At 43.1% G+C, this 14,923-nt stretch overlaps 1 non-coding gene across 1 annotated transcript; it reads right to left on the bottom strand.

Moving 5' to 3' along the window:
* Positions 1-333: 333 nt before the first annotated feature.
* Positions 334-408, bottom strand: Trnas-cga. Its single transcript has one exon. It is a non-coding gene; the product is annotated as a tRNA-Ser (tRNA).
* Between the last annotated feature and the right edge of the window lie 14,515 nt (positions 409-14,923).

Genomic DNA, 14,923 nt, shown 5'->3' with positions numbered 1-14,923 from the left:
GGAATCCGACCCTAAAACAGAGTCATGGAGTTACACTACTGTCCATTAAAATTGCTACACCAAGAAGAAATGCAGATGATAAACGGGTATTCATTGGACCAATATACTATACTAGAACTGACATTTGATTACATTTTCACGCAATTTGGGTACATAGATCCTGAGAATTTGGGTGCATAGATCCTGAGAAATCAGTACCCAGAACAACCACCTCTGGCCGTAATAACGGCCTTGATACGCCTGGGCATTGAGTAAAACAGAGCTTCAGAATGAGATTTTCACTCTGCAGCGGAGTGTGCGCTGATATGAAACTTCCTGGCAGATTAAAACTGTGTGCTCGACCGAGATTCGAACTCGGGACCTTTGCCTTTCGCGGGCAAGTGCTCTACCAACTGAGCTACCGAAGCACGACTCACGACCGGTACCCACAGCTTTACTTCTGCCAGTATCTCGTCTCCTACCTTCCAAACTTCACAGAAGTTCTGCAAGATTCGCAGGAGAACTTCTGTAAAGTTTGGAAGGTAGGAGAGGAGATACTGGCAGAAGTAAAGCTGTGGGTACCGGGCGTGAGTCGTGCTTCGGTAGCTCAGTTGGTAGAGCACTTGCCCGCGAAAGGCAAAGGTCCCGAGTTCGAGTCTCGGTCGAGCACACAGTTTTAATCTGCCAGGAAGTTTCATATCAGCGCACACTCCGCTGCAGAGTGAAAATCTCATTCTGGAAACATCCCCCAGGCTGTGGCTAAGCCATGTCTGCGCTATATCCTTTCTTTCAGGAGTGTTAGTTCTGCAAGATTCGCAGGAGAACTTCTGTAAAGTTTGGAAGGTAGGAGAGGAGATACTGGCAGAAGTAAAGCTGTGGGTACCGGGCGTGAGTCGTGCTTCGGTAGCTCAGTTGGTAGAGCACTTGCCCGCGAAAGGCAAAGGTCCCGAGTTCGAGTCTCGGTCGAGCACACAGTTTTAATCTGCCAGGAAGTTTCATATCAGCGCACCCTCCGCTGCAGAATGAAAATCTCATTCTGGAAACATCCCCCAGGCTGTGGCTAAGCCATGTCTGCGCTATATCCTTTCTTTCAGGAGTGTTAGTTCTGCAAGATTCGCAGGAGAACTTCTGTAAAGTTTGGAAGGTAGGAGACGAGATACTGGCAGAAGTAAAGCTGTGGGTAGCGGGCGTGAGTCGTGCTTCGGTAGCTCAGTTGGTAGAGCACTTGCCCGCGAAAGGCAAAGGTCCCGAGTTCGAGTCTCGGTCGAGCACACAGTTTTAATCTGCCAGGAAGTTTCATATCAGCGCACACTCCGCTGCAGAGTGAAAATCTCATTCTGGAAACATCCCCCAGGCTGTGGCTAAGCCATGTCTGCGCTATATCCTTTCTTTCAGGAGTGTTAGTTCTGCAAGATTCGCAGGAGAACTTCTGTAAAGTTTGGAAGGTAGGAGACGAGATACTGGCAGAAGTAAAGCTGTGGGTAGCGGGCGTGAGTCGTGCTTCGGTAGCTCAGTTGGTAGAGCACTTGCCCGCGAAAGGCAAAGGTCCTTAGTTCGAGTCTCGGTCGGGCACACGGTTTTAATCTGCCAGGGAGTTTCAAAACAGAGCTTGGATGGCATGTACAGGTACAGCTGCCCATGAAGTTTCAACACGATACCACAGTTCATCAAGAGTAGTGACTGGCGTATTGTGACGAGCCAGTTGCTCGGACACCATTGAGCAGACGTTTTCAATTGGTGAGGGATCTGGAGAATGTGCTGGCCAGGGTAGCAGTCGAACATTTTCTGTATCCGAATGAAGATGGAGCCACGGGTCGTAACACATCTCAAATGTAAGGTCCACTGTTCAAAGTGCCGTCAATGCGAACAAGAGGTGACCAAGGCGTGTAACCAATGGCACCCCATACCATCACACCGGGTGATACGCCAGTATGACGATGGCGAATACACGCTTTCAATGTGCGTCCACCGCGATGTCACCAAACACGGATGCGGCCATCATATACTGTAAACAGAACATGCGTTGATCCGAAAAAATGACGTTTTGCCATTCGTGCGCCAGGGTTTATCGTTGAGTATACCATCGCAGGCGCTCCTGTCTGTGATGCAGCGTCAAGGGTAACCGTAGCCGTGGTCTCCGAGCTGATAGTCCATGCTGCTGCAAACGTCGTCGAACCGTTCGTGCACATGGTTGTTGTCTTGCAAACGTCCCCATCTGTTGACTCAGGGATCGTGACGTGGCTGCCATGCGGATAAGATGCCTGTCATCTCGACTGCTAGTGATACGAGGCCGTTGGGATCCAGCACAGCGTTCCGTATTACCCTCCTGAACGCACCGATTCTATATTCTGCTAACAGTCATTGGATCTCGACCAACGCGAGCAGCAATTTCGCGATACTATAAACCTTAATCGCGATGGGCTACAATCCGGCCTTTATCAAAGTCGGAAACGTGATGGTACGCATTTCTCCTCCTTACACGAGGCATCACGACAACGTTTCACCAGGCAACGCACGTCAACTGCTGTTTGTGTATGAGAAATCGATTGGAAACTTTTTTCATGTCAGCACGTAGTAGGTGTCGCCACCGACGCCAACCTTATGTGAATACTCTGAAAAGCTAATCATTTGCATATCACAGCATCTTCTTCCTGTCGGTTAAATTTCGCGTCTGTAGCACGTCATCATCGTGGTGTAGCAATTTTAATGGCCAGTAGTGTATTATACGTAACCTTTCGGGATAAATGGTTTTACGTTTGGACGGGCGCTTATGCAAACGGCGAGTGGTGGAAAGCTGTAAATATTGTTTCATCTGTTGCTTTGTCTAATACGATGACAATTATATTTATTTAACAGCAACTTGTGGACGAATGACATGTGAATCTTGTAGAAAATGGTTTCCGGACGTATACTGCCCTAGGATCAATCCAGGAAGCCTTCACGGAAGGACGGTTTACAGATCATGTGGAGACTGTGCGAACTGCAAGCACCTCAGGCGCAGAAATCGAAGAGCGAAATACTTCGACCCTTGTTTATGTCATGGAGTACGGAAGGCGGTGATTCAGTTCAAGAGTTCCACATACCATACTGAGAAGCTTGTGGCAGTGTTCGGGAGGCGTAAGGTAACGCTGGTTTACCGGCCGCAGCAAACACCTCGAACTGCAAGGAATTCCCTAAAAATTTCCGGTGCGTGATCCTATTCGTCACTAAGATTCTGTCTGCTAAGAGCCGGACATTGGCAAAGAACTTGAAAGTTCATGCTTTCCGATAGATAAAGATCCAAAGGAATTGTATACCGTTGAATTAAATTTGAATGCTGAAGACTATTAGTCATTCCTGACCACAAAGTTGTCGGTTTACGGTGGACAAAGAGAGGTGGACATGGACTTGGGGGAAAGGAATGAATATCACAGTATAACAGCAAGATCAACAGAGACTGGGAAAAAGTCAGACATCTGAAAAACTAATCTGACCAGAAATATAAGGGGCAGTCACATGAAAACGGGACAGATGAGAAAAAGTAGTTGAATTGTTTATTTCAAAAGTAATCGCCATACCTGCTAATACATTTATCCCACTATAGGACAAGACGGTTAACGTCTTCATGGAAAAATGTTTGCGGTTGCCAGTAGTCAACCCTCAGACATCATTGTTGCTTATTAAATTTTCATTTGTAGAGTAGAATTAAGGGCAGGACATTATGTCCAAACGTGTTTTACTTAACTTGCAGTTGGTGTCAGCATCCAGGTGCAGCTTCCTTTACGTAACCTTGTTGAAAATGAATGAGGTAAAAGTGTTAATTTAGATGTGACTGAAGGATGATTTGTTATAACCACATTTTATGTTCACTTCACGCAGTTTAAGAGACCGAACCTCACAAGCATTTTCATAGGCAGTATGCCACAATACTCACACAAAAAATTAATATGCAATTTTTCATTGATATACCAGCATCATACCAAAGAGTGTCGTCAAGTGAAGACGTAAACTCCCGGGTTCGATTCCCGGCGGGGTCAGGGATTTTCTCTGCCTCGTGATGGCTGGGTGTTGTGTGCTGTCCTTAGGTTAGTTAGGTTTAAGTCGTTCTAAGTTCTAGGGGATGATGACCATAGATGTTAAGTCCCATAGTACTCAGAGCCATTTTTTTTGAAGACGTAAACTGCACAATTACAAGTGACGCAAGGTTCAATCTATATATTAATTAAATATTGTTCTAGAAGCATCTAGAACATCCAATGAGTCAGATTGATTGTACACACATCTCCGCTTTAAGATTTAATACAACTCCAAATAAGCCTATGTTTTATGAAAATAAAAAACTTTTGCAAATGAAAAAATTTTATGGGAATAAAATGTATATGTGTCACGTCAATATAAATTAGACATTTTTCATGTAAATGCTATGACATAGGTATATTTTTATAAGCTGCAAAATTAATGAAATGTAAGCAGTATTTTTTTATGAAAGACCTTACATTGATTTTATAAGTCAGACATAAAAACAAGATTGTATTCTATATTTTGTTGTGACATTGATGCGAAGACTAATTTTCGTAGCATAATCCAGTAGCGTGTAAAATAATTCATAGAAACTTGACTGACTTTGAATAAGACAGAGATTCGGCAGAAAACTATACCATTGTGTAAATATCAGAAACCATGAATCAGATATTTCGTATCCGAAAACAAGTACAACCATAGCTGAAAAGTTACTAGACAATCTTGGTTTGTTGTAATACTCAAACATGACTGTACCCAGGCACGCGCCTGTTCGCCCGAAGTAAACCGATGGCGACGAATGTCTTTCTTCAGCGCTAAAAGGTATGGAAATCGCAAAGGAAGAGTAGGGACTGTATGGTGGATGTGCACGGGTATTCCAGCGAAACGCCTGCAGATTACTCGAAATAATGTTGGCAACATGTGTCTCGGTATGCAACCGCAAACTTTTATCCATGGAGTCGCTGACCGTCTTGCCTCGCAGTGGGCTATATGTATGAACATTTATGGCGATTACGTGTGAAATAATAAAGAATGTACGCACTTTTTTTACAAATATAAATTTCTATGTGTAACATGAAAAAGTTGCAACTTCTGTGTGGTTTTTGTCACCGTACCAGGATGGAAAACGCACTGAATTATGTGCACATAAAATTGGTTTTAAGAAAGCAGAGAGAACATGAGTCACTTTAGTTCAAAAAATGGTTCAAATGGCTCTGAGCACTATGGGACTTAACTTCTAAGGTCATCAGTCCCCTAGAACTTAGAACTACATAAACCTAACTAACCTAAGGACACCACACACATGCCCGAGGCAGGATTCGAACCTGCGACCGTAGCGTTCGCGCGGTTCCAGACTGTAGCGCCTAGAACCACTTGGCCACTACGGCCGGCCTATAGTTCAAGCTTTAGGCTGACATGTTTTAATGAGTTGTACATGCTGGTCCAAAAATTGTGCTAATGCGACTGAACTTTTCTCACACTACCGTCTTATCAGACACTAGAAACAGCTGTTACTCTATACTATCTCTCAGTAATGCCTTACTGAATCGGATAGTAAGCGCTCTTTGCTTCTGCGTCTGACGTTCACTTAAATTTGGTTATTACTCACAAGCTCCGACAGTCAAAACTTTTCCATTACTGCACGGTCTCACGTCTCTCCATTGACAACATGCGTCTGTACTCGCATACACCTACTTACACTACGCAACGCTAATGCAAATGCAGAAGGATAATTTACAATAGTAATACTCGCTCAAGTAAATGATGTAGTATGTGTTAGTTACCGGACAAGTGAAACCTACCGTATATACAAAAAGCTGTATGCATTATAACTGCAAGATAAATCGTCGTTGCAGTGTGCTCTAGAAGAGTTATATTGTGTACAGGTGACTCGAATTTCTTTCCATGACACACGCATTAGAAATTAGCTTAATTGTTTAAGTTCCCACTACTAAAGAATTGCTTCCAGTATTTCGTTCATTCACTAAATTACACTGACATATTGAAGGTATTTACATATTATGTCGCACACACGTTTTCTTGTTACTGTTTTGTATGTGTCTGTTTCAAACATGTAAATCTGGAACTCTCCTACCTAACATGGAGGACAGTTGCTGGAGGCGGAAGCTTCTTCCTCCTTAGATCCGCTTCCGTTCTTCTCTCCATCACCTTCACCATTTCTGAACACTTAACTTTCGAATACAAGTTTCAACACATTCACCAAGACGCCAGTATTCAGCAGTATTCAGTCTCCAGCAACGCTTTTCGTTAAGAGTATAACTTCTCCGAAACTGCTTCACTTTCACTTATTCTCATCACAGTACCTCTATCACCTTCACCTCAATCTTAGCCAAAAGTACTGTTTCTGTCCTCCTTCATTAAAGTACACCAACGGAAAAGAATCGCAGCACCAAAAAGGAGTTTTGCGACATAAACAAAAGTTGGTAGGCATATTTCTACATCTGAAAGATGATGTCTATAAATATTTCGCATCCAGTCGCATAAGAGTGTCCCCTGTATATATTAGCGCCACTATAAAGATGCAAACCAGTTTTGCTTTAAATACTCGCTGTAGCGGTTGTGACCGTTAGTTACCTTCGACATTGGACGTGGTGAGTTAATATCAGTCAAGAATGCCTTTGAGGTGGAAAAGACGCCATTATCAGAACCTCGCAGATTTTGAACGAGGTCGTGTAACAGAGGTACGAGAGCTGCAGTTCCTTCTTCGATAAAGCCACCGTACATGATAGGTGGCGGCGATGGTCGCGACAATGTGCAGTCGCAAGAACACCATCATGTTTGGTATATGGCTCTGTCGCATCGTACAGTATCTGCAGCAGCAATCTGAGTAGCAGCTGGCAACACAGTGACATAACGAACTGTTACAAATCGGTTACTTCAAGGGCGGCTCCGAGCCAGACGGCCTGTAGCGTGCATTCCACGGACTCCACACAACCGCCATTTGCGACGTCAGTGGTGTCTAGCTCGCTAGAGGGCAGCGTGGGGGTCTGCTGTGTTTCCTGATGAAAGCTGGTTCTTCGTCAGTGCCAGTGATGGCCGTATGTTGGTTAGAAAGAGGGCAGTTAAGGCCAGCAACCAACCTGTCTGCGTGCTAGACACACCGACCTGCACCTCGAACTTGGGTCTGGGATGCTATTTCGTTTGACAGCAGGAACACTCTCGTGGTTATCCCACGCTCCCTGACTGCAGAATTGTTCTCAGTCTGGTAATTCGACTTGTCGTACTGCTATTCATGAGCAGCATTCCAGGGGATGTTTTCCAACAGGATAACGCTCGCCCGCATACCGCTGTTGTAACCCAACACGCTCTCGAGAGGGTCACCATGTTGCCTTGGCCTGCTCTATCACCAGATCGGCCTCCAGTCGTGCACATATGGGACATTATCGGACGATAATTGCAGCGTCTTTCACAAACAGCGTTAACCGTCCCTGTACTGAATGACCAAATACAATATGCATGGGACTCCATCCCACAAACTGACATCCGGCACTAGTACAACACAGCACATGCACGTCTGCTTGCTTGCACTCAGCAGTACGTCACTTAACACTGGTTATTGGTGTACCAACATTTCACATTTGCAATGGATTATGTAGTGCTTACATTAATGTGTGATGTTGCAATGTTAATCAGTTAAATGTGTACCTAGACAAATTTATTCGCTAAATTTCATTACTATACATGAATTACTTTTTTGGTGTTGGGGTTTCTTTTTGCGTCAGTGTACTTCCAAGTCTCTGACTACCTTTCCACTTTCTCAGCTGTCTTTTTGTTCATTTAATAGGATAGACGTTGATTTTTATCTAACCGGCTAATTTGCACATTAATATTACATGAAAGTACAACGAAAAAACACATTTACAGATAAGGTAACATACGTTAAAATATACTTGTTCAATTTGAGCAAATTTATAAGGATAAACAGCAAGAACACAAATTAGATTAACATTAAAAGCATAGACAATAAATAAGACAAAGAACACTACATGAATCTCCCTGTTTTAATTGCAGTAAGGTGACAAAACTTTTTCATTCCGCATCTGTGAAAGTTTTGCCCACACCTTCTGACGTTTTCTTGCGTTCTTGTTAGGGACTCTATTAAATGTTATTTCTACTAGCTAATCTCAAATAAAATGAAATATGTAACTCAGAAAATTGATATCTTCCATGCCACTCGTAGCACCTGGACCTAAACATAGAAATAATAAAGAACAATTTTTAAGTACAGCTGTGTTCAATAGGATGTCTACATAGTGTTCTATGACAGTTATAGAATAACATAAATTTCCCAACATTTTAATGAGGACTTGATCATTAATGTCACTGACGTTTATAATTCTCGTGACCACTGGGCTAGGTCTGCGTCATCTGGCATGAAAATAGGCTTCTATAATTGTACATCAGGATTGGCCAGAGATGATCCTAGGTTTGAATTCCACTTGGAACATCGCGTCACACAACAAGGACGGTACAAGGTAACGGCATGGAGATTAACGTAACGGAGGATATCTCTCCTAACGTATTTACCAATCCGTTCTGCCAACGTGAACCATTATTGTTACACATCATGAAATAACTTCTCGTCTGCACAGCAGTAACACGAAAAATATAGCTTGCTACAGTCGTGAACTGAGTGACACTATAACATTTTTTGTTATCGGACAGTATCAGCTTAAGACCTTGTAACGATCTAGTTGATCCGGTACTCCTTCATGAAATAATTTCTCGTCTTCAAAGCAGTAACACGAAATCTATAGCTTGCTACAGTCGTGAACTGAGTGACACTATAACATTTTTTGTTATCGGACTGTATCAGCTTAAGACCTTGTAACGGTCTAGTTGGTCCGGTATTCCTTCATGAAATAATTTCTCGTCTGCAAAGCAGTAACACGAAAACTATAGCTTGCTACAGCCGTGAACTGAGTGACACTATAACATTTTTTGTTATCGGACTGGATCTAGTTGGTCCGGTACTCCTACACAGGCCGTTCAGACGCCTGTTTAAGTTTCTCTGCTACGTAACGAGCCAAGAGAAACCTAAAGAAAATGAAGACACGAACGAATTAAGACACTGGCTACGAGCGGGCATTGATTGAAATCAATAGCGCCGGTTGAAAATTTGTGCTGGACCGTGATTCGAGCCCGGGTCTGCTGCTTACGAGACAAATTTTCTCACCGCTAAGCCATCCAAACACAGAGGTCATTGCAACTGCACGGGACACTCTAGCAAACTTCCCGCCAGACACAAATTCTCAACTTATCCATTCACTGCTAATGTAGAACTCCTTGCCTCTTACCCTCCTTACTCGCAGCATTTCGCCAGTCTCGTAATAGGTCGGGCTTGGTGTGCATCTACACTGTAGAAATCATTTTCCGTCTCGCCTTAATTATGTACATGAAAATTGTTGCTAAGTTGCAGGGTTAAGTTACAAGTGGCGAATTAACCTCTTCTTCTAGTTTTGAAAACTGTCGTAATAAGAATAGTACCCTGCCACGCTGTTCTCTGAATCAATAGGGAGCGAAGTAGCAGGCCATAGCAGCAAGAACGGTTACGGCACTGCGACAATGGACCGGCAGCCAAGAAGCATCCGGGGGTGTCTGTAGCCACTCAAAAATGCTTTTATATTATACCAAGCCGGATTATTCGTTGAGGTAAATGATAAAACTAACTAATTGTTTAAATATAATTAGGGAGAAAGAGGCGCTTGATGGGTATGTGTATTTCGTAGTTCTCATTGGGAGTTTGGAATTATTTCATTGATAATGAAGCATGTCGTTTCTGGTTTATGTTTAATAAGCAAAAATCGCAGACCAAACGCTTATGACACAGCAGGCTGGATTCATATTGGGAAACTGGGCACCAATCAAATCCTCTCCCTTACAGAACTCTTAGAGAAAGGATTTGAAAACAAACTGCTCACAGGTGTAGCTCAGGTAAACTTAAATTTTGCATACGACACCGTCAATCACTCAGTCATAGAATACTCATGAAAAAACTCTGCATTTAAGAACCATTAGGTCACAAAAATTATTGATCTCTGTTGCAAAACAGACTGTTTTTTGTAACATTGGTGGGTAGAAAAAGTCGTTGGCTTCGACAAAACAAAGGCGTCGGTAAAACAAACGTCTCGCCCAGAGCAATGTCGCGTCCTCCGTTTTATTTAATAACTACACAAATGGTCATCCAATACCTGATTGTGCTACCTGTCACGCTCACAACAGGCAAACAAAGAGCTGAACGTCGAACAAGGAAAAAGCTTTGAGGAAGAGGAAAGAAAACTGGAAAACTTGTTAAACATCATGTGTGAATGTTACCAAGAGCATTCCGTCAAACCAAACCCCAAGAAGACACAAATTAGCGCTTTTCACCTTCGCTCAGAATGGGTGAACAGGAAACTGAAGGTCACCTGGAATGGCAGCAGCCTGGAACACAACGCCAAGAGATTGCCGCCAGGAATAGCATCTTGATCGGCCGCGGTGGCCGAGCGGTTCTAGGCGCTTCAGTCTGGAACCGCGCGACTGCTACGGCCGTAGGTTCGAATCCTGCCTCGGGCATGGATGTGTGTGATGTCTTTAGGTTAGTTAGTTTTAAGTAGTTCTAATTCTAGGGGACTGATGACCTCAGATGTTAAGTCCCATAGCGCTCTGAGCCATTTGATTTGTCCAATAACATCTCGAGGAAACTAACGAATAGTAATGGGCAACCAGACCAATTGTTTTAAGAACAACTTCTCACTGTCTTTGTTTATCCACCGCAGTATACGCATGACCCGTACGGTCCAGATCTCTACATAAAAAAAAGGTCAATAAAAGCCTAAATGAAATATGTAGGCTAATAATAAAATGCATAAACTCCACACTACTTGGGAATCTGTATTAAGTATACGGATTCTCAGATCCTCAGTCATGAAGAATTGCTCTTGAGCAAACAGAAAAATTTTAACAGACTTTCGATGAGCTCCACCATCTTCCGCCATCCTCTACGAAGTGCCTCATGCAGACCTGGAACACTTAAATCACGCTAGAGATATCTTACAACCGAGCTAAACAAACACACTACATCGCATTAGTTCTGGTGTATCGCCAGTCAAAACAAATATATCCAAATGGGGCCTTAAAGACGAAGCAGGCAACAAATTCGATTGTGGTGTACTCCAGGACATGCAACATCTTGACGCGTTAACACCCGGTAAATAGATTTTAAAATTTAATTTCTGAGATGTGATACAAATAATTGGTACTCGGGGTAGATGTCACCAGATGGGGGTTGCGCGCATGTTGTCGTCCGCAATACGCACGATTCAGCGCATTTTTTTTTTTTTTCTAAAGAAAGAAGAAAGATCAGTCAGCGCTTCAATTCGAGTTCAGCGAGAAGCGGAATGCGTAGGTTATTAAAACCACCAATAAATTCAATTAATCGTGTGGACCTGTCTCCAACTGGTGTAGACTGTACATCATCATTGTTAGAGGACTAATGATCGAATCCTCCAATGTATAGTTTGCAAGAAAAATTCCACGGGACACAAGAAATGACCAATACAGGTGTCTAAGGGACTTACTGCATAATACGCAATGAAAAGCAATGAACAAAGAGGATGAGTGTTCGCTCATTAACGTCCACTAGCAATGTAACGTCGATTTCTCTGTTCCATCCGCACCAATCTGAGAAAATATCATATGAATTAAAAGACACAGAAAAACGAAGAGGTTTGAAATATACTTGAAAGGCAGAACAATTTTGACATTGTACTATAGTACGGAAACTTACGTAAGATTTTCGTAGGAATATTTACAAGAGCGCAGCAGAATGGCTGCTGTATCTTACCAAGATAACACACGGAAGGAAACTCTAACAAGGTTATTCGAAACATCGGAACAAAAATAGCGGACGAAAGAATCTGGTCCATCGTTTACATCTATGTAGCAGACGTGACGTTTTAACGATCGATACAGCAATATAAGTGGACAAATTCAGGGTAAATGCACAGATGTATCGTTTACATGGTTATTGTACGAGAAAGTCATACGTGCAATGTCTGACAGACAAAATGTAATATCACATGGTCCCCTCAAGGCATGAAGGTATACTAAACACTGAATATCTTAAAGTCTTCGACCATCGTTAGGGTGAAACCATGATACCGTAAGTTGCATCGTTTTCATCTTATAAGTTACAGTTACTTTAGTGGGTAATGGCAATCGATAATGGTTAAACATACATGTACTGTAACATATTCAGAGAGTATCACAGACAGCAGGATCAGACAACAGAGTTGATCAGTTATTTACATATATCGCGTTCGCTACAGAAAACTGATTTATTTCCAGTTTTGAAAGCATTTGCATCTTTACAGAGAATATGAAGATCCATGGATCAATCACAGATTCAAATGATCAGAATTTTCAGAGAAATATAGAGTGCTTCAAATAAATCACGAAGATCAACTTGCTCAGCGTGAACTACACATAGTGTAGCACATTTCAATAATTTCATTACGTAAGCCTGTTTAGAGCGAATCGTGGATTAATTGTGATTCAAATCATGACTACTCCTACAAATTTGGTTTGATGCACTGTTGACTCGACGTCTCCATGGATCGACCGTCAGCAATGGTCCAAAGAAAATGTTGGATTTATATAGACACAATGTGTCCACGATATCCTTCACGGATGGATTAGGAATATCGTTCAAAGAAATGTAAATCTGTAACTCAGAGTCGACTCACAGTCTTTTGAAGGTGGTTGACAGAAAAAACGTCCAAATATGATGAATTTGAACAAAAGCAAAGTAGGTCTTCTCATGTTGAGTAGTGTTGAAATCTACATAGAAAATGGATGTGTGTAATACCGTAGCAGACTCTTGGTCATCTGCTGTAGTGGTCTATGGAAATTTATTTGATGATGTAAATTCAATGTAGACTAGCAGTTTATACACTACTGGCCATCAAAATTGCTACACCACGAAGATGACGTGCTACAGACGCGAAATTTAACCGACAGGAAGAAGATGCTGTGATATGCAAATGATTAGCTTTTGACAACATTCACAGAAGCCTGGTGCCGGTGGTGACACCTACAACGTGCTGACATGAGGAAAGTTTCCTACCGATTTTTCATACACAAACAGCAGTTGACTGGCGTCGCCTGGTGAAACGTTGTTTTCATGCCTCGTGTAAAGAGGAGAAATGCGTACCATCACGTTTGATAAAAGTCGGATCGTAGCCTATCGCGATTGCGGCTTATCGTATCGTGACATTGATGCTGACATTGGTCAAGATCCAATGACTGTTAGCAGAATATAGAATCGGTGGGTTCAGGAGGGTAATACGGAACGCCGTGCTGGATCCCAACGGCCTCGTATCACTGGCAGTCGACATGACAGGCATCTTATCCGCATGGCTGTAACGGATCGTGCAGCCACATCTGGATCCCTGAGTCAACAGGTGGGGACGTTTGCAAGACAACAACCATCTGTACGAACAGTTCGACGACGTTTGCAGCAGAGTGTACTATCAGCTCGAAGACAATGGCTGCGGTTACCCTTGACGCTGCATCACAGAGAGGAGCGCCTGCGATGGTGTACTCAACGACGAACCTGAGTGCACGAATGGGAAAACGTCATTTCTTCGGATGAATCCAGGTTCTGTTTACAGCATCATGATGGTCGCATCCGTGTTTGGCGACTTCGCGGTGAACGCAAATTGGAAGCGTGTATTGGTCATAGCCATACTGGCGTATCACCCAGCGTGACGGTATGGGGTGCCATTGGTTACACGTCTCGGTCACCTCTTGTTCGCATTGACGGCACTTTGAACTACATTTCAGATGTGTTACGACGCGTGGCTCTAGCCTTCATTCGATCCCTGCGAAACCCTACATTTCACGAGGATAATGCACGACCGAATTTTGCAGGTCCTGTACGGGCCTTTCTGGATAGAGAAAATGTTCGACTGCTGCCCTGGCCAGCACATTCTCTAGATCTCTCACCAATTGAAAACGTCTGGTCAATGGTGGCCGAGCAACTGACTCGTCACAAGATGCCAGTCACTACTCTTGATGAACTGTGGTATCGTGTTGAAGCTGCATGGGCAGCTGTACCTGTACACCCCATCCAAGCTCTGTTTGACTCAATGACCAGGCGTATCAAGGTCGTTATTACGGCCAGACGTGGTTGTTCTGGGTACTGATTTCTCAGAATCTATGCACCAAAATTGCGTGAAAGTACGATCACATGTCAGTTCTAGTATAATATATTTGCCCAATGAATACCTGTTTATCATCTGAATTTCTTCTTGATGTAGCAATTTTAATGGCCAGTAGTGTATATTCTGCACACTCGGAAGAAAATGCTTCGAGTGAGAGGGGTAGGCAGGAAGAGAGGCAGGTGCCCTCTTCTCCAGCTGATAACCGCATGCAGCAGCCCACCTACACCGTCATCGTAGTGGCGGGATGTGGAGGCAAGATGCGTATGTGCGCACGTGTGCATCGGAAGACTCTGAAATGTTGTCAACACGCAATGCTACCAACGCTGCATTCTGAACTGATGCCTCTCACAGGATGCAAACTCTTGTTCTATACAAAACTTTGATCACGATCCGCTGCACTAGTGACTTGTTTATTATATATACTGTCTATAGGTTGTTACCATACAGTCTGCCTGTTGACTCGACAGTCATTAGCGTTCAGAGCATTTAACATAAATGAGAAACGCCGCTTAACAGACCAGAAAGTTTTCTAAAAATCTCATTCATATTAAAGTGAGAAAGTGATGCCACATCCACACTGGGTTGTCCATATGTGGCATACACGTAAATTTAGCTGCTGTTGCAGAAAGTTTTAGAGTTTAAGATTGCTTTCGTCGGGTCAACAATCAGGTTCATAGCTCAGTCATTCGGTCGGCTATCGCGCGCGGACACGCGACATC

This window comes from Schistocerca americana, chromosome 6, assembly GCF_021461395.2.
Source record: "Schistocerca americana isolate TAMUIC-IGC-003095 chromosome 6, iqSchAmer2.1, whole genome shotgun sequence".
In the NCBI taxonomy this organism is placed as follows: domain Eukaryota; kingdom Metazoa; phylum Arthropoda; class Insecta; order Orthoptera; family Acrididae; genus Schistocerca; species Schistocerca americana.
This window is presented reverse-complemented; position numbering and strand designations above follow the sequence as displayed.